Here is a 6,420-nt window from a genome sequence, read left to right as displayed (position 1 = left end):
GGGAAAGTTATTTCTTCTCTCGTGCAAGAGTGGCGAAGCGGATGACCCAGGGATCGGCTGAAGTGCGGCCACACCATCATTAAATTGTAAAGCCTACGTGGCAACCAACTAGTGTGGGCTGTTATTTGTGGGATATTAGCCCAAGCGGTCCTAAGTTTCCTCATTAATTAATTGCCCCCATCATCATAATAAATTATCCTGTTTTGGGTCCCATTTCTTTCTATCTAATAGTCTTTATCTGAACATCTTTCTGTTTTCTTTCTGATCGCCTTTATCTAATCCAATGACATGGTGGGAGTCAGTACTCAGTAGTCCATCACAATATGTCCCGTTATCTATCTATGAGTGTTTCATCAATACCCACCATTTGCATTCAATACAACGCCTGGCTTTATGAGTGTTTCATCAAGGCCCATAGATTGCACCTTTAGACATTCTTCCACTTTTACACAACTCAATTAGCAAGACTGGCTTGCAAGGAAATCACCTCTGCAACGGACTTTCACTTCTAGCTCAAGATCACTCTCTACAACATGCCGATGAAGATCAATCCATGTTGGTGAAATACACAATAATATAATAAAAATTACAACAAAATTAAAATTCAAATGAAACTAGTTTGGACTGAGACACGGAAGTCTCACTCCCTTTAAGGAGATTCAAGCCTTATGATGTGTACAAAGTTTTAGATTAACCGGTGCACAAAACTCATCTTGACTTGATTCCTTTAAAATATAACAGTCCAATTGATTGTCGTATAATTCGAACTAACTCTACATAAGTGGTTGGGTCCTCAGCTTCACTAGTAAAAACACATCTCTTTTATCTGAAAAATTCTCAAAAGTATCTATTTACAACCCTTCTTTCCTTTTACTGATTTTTTACTATAATATTGTATGGAGAAAGACAACACCACACCGGAATGAAAGATAGACCCTCGACGGACGCCAATCTCCATCAATATTTAAACAAATCAAAATACATTTGATAATTGTGCAATGAGTAAGAGAATAAATTGATGAAAGTTGACGTTTTTCTTTTCAGGAAACGGCACAATCAATCATCACCCAATATTAAAAGTAAAAACCGACTGCAAACTAATTGGACTATGAATTAAGAGCCATAAGAAATTAATTGATTAAATCAAAGAGGAAAAAATCAAACGTAAAACAACGGTACAAAACCGTAGTGACCTCTTAAAAAAAACGTTGTTAATGATAAAAAGTTATTAATAAATACTATATATGTATTAAAAAATACCAACAATCCACAATAAATGAGTCGAAAATATCTTTATTTTGGATCATCTCATGATCAAGTACTTTCAAAATATGACTACATAAAAGTCCAATAAATTCGAATTAAGTACTTTCAATATTACACTTCTATGCATTAATATTAATTCATGTCTTTCTTGTCTCCGTTTTTTCTCAGCGGCACAGCCCATTAATGGAATTCCACCGGGATGTTTAATCTTTGTCTGTAAGTTTGTGATTCTGTTTAGTAGTGTAGAAACTAGATATTGAACTGTAGTATTGCCGCACCCAAATTAAGTAAAGCATTGAGTTTATCTCTACAAATAGTATAAATGAGTTAAGTTCGAGCGAGCATTGAATGGTCAAATCTTGTTCGTTTAACTTTTATTTGAACACTAGTTCAAGGCGAGTTTGAGCTTGTTCCCGAATTTCTTTATCAAGATAAAATAGATTATTTATGTTAATATTATAAATTTATCAACAAAGTTTGATAAACGAATTTTGACTTTTGCTAATATCGTTATAAATTGTATATATACGTATATAAATGATTAGATATATATATATATATTATGAAATCAAGTAACATGTTTAGTATTATGAGTATGCTTTCCTCTAATCTCTTTGAATCTTAAAAATATTTTTTTACTATAAATACAGAGATAATACTATAAAAATAATAAATACGAAGTTATTCAACTACGTTCATACAAGTTGTGTACAAGTCGGGCTGAATTTTATAGGAGTTGTATCATTTAATAGTTTATCGTAATCTCATGTTCACGAACGTACACCATTTAATAAATGAGTCGAGCCAAATTCAAATTTGATTGAGCCGATCCCAAGTCATTTGTCCAGCAATCTTGTTTATATAGGACCCTAATCTCTACTTGGAGAGGTTGACTGCATCTTATTCTTCCGAGACTTCAAAGGCAAATTATGAAAAAGGTTCGCTTATAGCTATATTAGCTATTGACACTGCAACAAAAAGCACAAACTGTTAGAAATATTTTTAAATAGTTTCAATAGCATTAGTCTCAATTTGCCAACAATAATAAGAAAAGGTTGACAAAAAAATCTATAAACAAAACCTTGGCCTTCATAGAGTTTGAACAATCTGTCAAGGATATATGTTTGGCGGGTCATTATCTTCCTCTTTGCCGATCGAGCCTCATGCTAAAAAAACAGCACACACTAAGTACTATATATCGTCATTTAAAAGGCAAATAATTTAAGAACATCAACTTTTTAAAAAGGCAAACAATTTAAGAACGTCAATTAACCAGATGCGACACAATTCTTGGAGTGGCAACCCATCAAGCATCTAAACCGAATTAACAAAACTTCAAATGCCACAGAATAAATAAGAATTTGATAAAGTCAATATGAGAATCTAAACAATCATTATTATCAAAAAATAAAAAGGAAAATAATTACAATCATTTCCGAACATCATGAAACTGATGTCTGCAAATCGTTAAATTTTATAATGTACTTACAAATAGGATAAAATTAAAAAAAAAAAAAAAGTTTGCTTATTGTGTTAAAGATTAAAAAATTGGACTGAGTATTTTCACCCCATTAAAAAGAAGTACTAAAATCTAAAGTTTATATCTATTAGGTGCATCTTATACATTATATATAAACACTAAGATCTATTAGCCTCTCTCTCATATATACTTGCAATAGAAATTTGAGTCTAAATAATTTGTTTCATCTATTAATTGATATTTTCAATAGCAATATAGCATATTTCTTGACATACATCCATGCATGTTAATAAAGGAACTAGATTGTCAATAAAATAAATAAATAAATAGATAAGGGAACTAGATTTATCCAAATTGCAAGGACTCAGGGCCAAAACTATGCAATCCGAGTTGCGGAGCTTTTCTGCAATGCTTTTTCTGCCTTGTAAAAAGAGTGATTTTTGGAGAAAAGAAGAAATGGGAGTGGGTCGCCCAAAATCCGTGTCTAAATCTGGCTTTGCTCTGACTTGACAAAACGAAGTTAGTGTTTATTTAGTTTGTTAGTATAGTTAGCGTTATCGCTCACTATGGTGCCAGAAGTGTAATTTTATTTATTTAAGATAGTTAGAAGTGTCCAAATGTGCTAGGTCTATGCCAATTGACTCAATTGATTATTTAGGATTTTATGGAGCAATAATTCCATTTTCAAATTTTCAGACGATATGCTTATTTGAAAATGCATTTTGCTTTTTTTCAGATATTTCGAGGTTGAATGTTGATAAACGGATTGCAAATTAGGTTGGTATAAATATTTAAAATTTTATAGTGCAAAATATATTTTTCACTTTTATGAAATGAATAGTAACCTCAATAGTAACACCTAGTACAATGTTTTTAAAATCACCGCATGGAATGTCCAAATTAAGTTAAGGAAGTTTTATTTAGTCACTTGGAAAGATCTTATCACACTTGGTTAATAGTTTTGGACACTTGGCGCAAAAAGGAACCATGAGATAGATTGTGAAGGAATCAAGATGTAAGATTATGCCACCTAAACAAAATCTTATTCTTTCATCTGATCAACCAAATTGAGTTTGACCAAAGAGGGTTCCTAGTGAAACCCTAAATAGTTGGAATCCAATTGAAACCCCAAACCCTAAAGTTGGCCTCCAAACCCTTTTTGATCCGATTTCTAGCATTAGAGATATAACCAGTTGGGTCCAGTCTGGTTTTGGACAAAATTTATGACTACATTGGTACATACCAGTTTTACATTTTACAAAATCAATTACACACCAGTTATCCTCTTAAACCGGTACTCCGGTTTTATCAGTTTCTGCTCCGATTTTTTTATTTTAATATACTATATCATATATTATATAATATATATAATATAATATATAATATTGTAGTGATAATATATTGTAGTATATTATAATATTTATTATACTTGTATTATAGATTATAGTGATATATTATAGTATATTATAATATATAATGATAAAATATTATTATAACTATTAATACAGTAAACTATAGTGATATAAGATTTTAAAATTTAATATTATATTAATTAGTAATTTATCATATAATATAAAGCTATTTTATATATAGTTATATATTATATATAAAAATTCTATACAATATAAAAAATTAAAAAATATATATACATATATGAATCGGTCCAGTCTAAGTTTAGAAAAAGAAAAATCGGATCCCGATCGATTTTGACCAGTTTAAAAAAAAAAAATAGAACTAGTACCAAACCAAACCAAACTTGGTACTAGACCTAACCCATCGATTCGGTCCGATTTACTAGTTCATTTTTTTTTTGGCACCCCTATCTAGTATTATATTTAATCACTTGATTAAATCACTTCCACGTGCTATTAATTCACCAAATTATCGTTATGGCATCATTATCCAACTTTTTAAATCTTAGAAATTGATTGGGTCAAGAAAGATTGGATTTAGGCTTGATAGCATCTCAAACCCTAGCAAAACCCCCTTTAAACCCCAAATTGAAGTTTACTTGGTTGAGGCCCACGAATTTGGCCACCTTGGCAAAACTTCTTGAAGATTTTTCGTTCCCCACGTGGTAGCTCATCCACTGCCCGTGGCTGCATCCAATAGTGCCTTAATGTAAAGGAGAAATCCACCTCATCACCCTCTATACCTCACAACTATAGGAGATAGTCCTTGCCCCTCACTATTCTTTACTTTATGTGACATAGCCACCTCCAATCAAGGGTCTTCAAGCCCATACCACCCACCTCTAGAAGTCTAAAGTCATGCAAGACACATTTCACTCGCTTTCATCACTTCTTCACCCTATTCTTAGAGAGAAACCTAAAAGAGCTCTCTTGGGTAGATTTCTAAGTCTTTGTGCATGGAGATTTTTGACCTTTTGTAAATATTTTTGCATGCTGACTCCTCATGAAAGTTGTTCTCTTTGAGATTAGTTTCCATAGATATATTATTTGTCTCATTCCATGGTCATTTTAAACCATGGAAAGGTCATTTTGGGTGTGAAACTGGAAAATATGTTATGTTTTGAATTTTTGACCAAATTAATTGACATATCTTGGTCCAAAAGATTTATAGAATGTTTTTAGCATGTTTTTTATGAGTGGTTATTGAGGTTTTGTTGCCTAACTAAAACTTTTGATGATAGATTTTCTTAGACCTAGAAACTTGAAAACTGTAAGTGGAAAAATGGTTTTTGTTTTGAGACAGTTTAAATATTTCGTGGTTTGATCTTACTCTAAAGATTTTGATATTTTTATATGATGATCCTAAGCCTCTTATTTGCATGTTAAGATGTTAGTTTGAAGATATTTAGTATTATTTTCAAAAATATGATTTTTCTATGCAAGAGGATTTCGGTTAGACCTATGATTTGATGTTTTATTAATTTTCAATCTCTTTTGTTTTTGAGATTATAGTCTTATAAGACCCGTACTGTAATTGTGAATGTTTATTTTGTTAAGTATGCATAGATTACATTTTAACTATTTGGAATATTATAAGTTTGGTGCATAGTATTGCTAAAAAACTTTATCTACTGGGAATATTGCATAATGCTAGATATATGTTAGGAACATTGCATCTTGTATGTCTTAATCAGAGGCAAGTAACCTTGTGTTGCATGTCTCAATGCTTCAAATGTTTGTCCAATGCCAAGCAGAATTTGGGGGCGTCACACAAGCACCTTGTGGGAGGGCCAACTAACATGTCCCAGAGCATGGTGGAGATGAGTGTCTCGATCATGGTAGATGAGGTAGAAAGGCCACCTACTATGAAAGTGAGAACGAGGAGCTAAAAAGGCTGGTGAACTCAAAATAGACAAGAGTTACCCTCCCCCGACGAGATAAAATTACTCGACCAGGATGATTAACAGTCAAGGACTAACCAACCCAGACATGGAAAATTTTTGAGATAACACAAAAGGCTTGGAAAGGGGACAGTGTCATACGTAGATGCCCATACTCCATCTGAAAGGTCACATCTACAATAATTCTGAAATGAAAGGTGAAGACTTGACTAGTCATGTTGTCTGATGCACCAGTATGACTCAAGCCATGCTCAAGGAAAGTCAGAGGACCAAGCGTGTAGACTATGCTTAGCAGTATATCTTTGTCATCCTATAGTGTGAAAGAGAAGGATTAAAGGAAATTCCTACTATAGATCTGGAC

The sequence above is a fragment of the Carya illinoinensis genome, chromosome 16, assembly GCF_018687715.1.
Source record: "Carya illinoinensis cultivar Pawnee chromosome 16, C.illinoinensisPawnee_v1, whole genome shotgun sequence".
Lineage (NCBI taxonomy): Eukaryota > Viridiplantae > Streptophyta > Magnoliopsida > Fagales > Juglandaceae > Carya > Carya illinoinensis.
The sequence above is the reverse complement of the archived record's forward strand: the minus strand, read 5'-3'. Positions refer to the sequence as shown.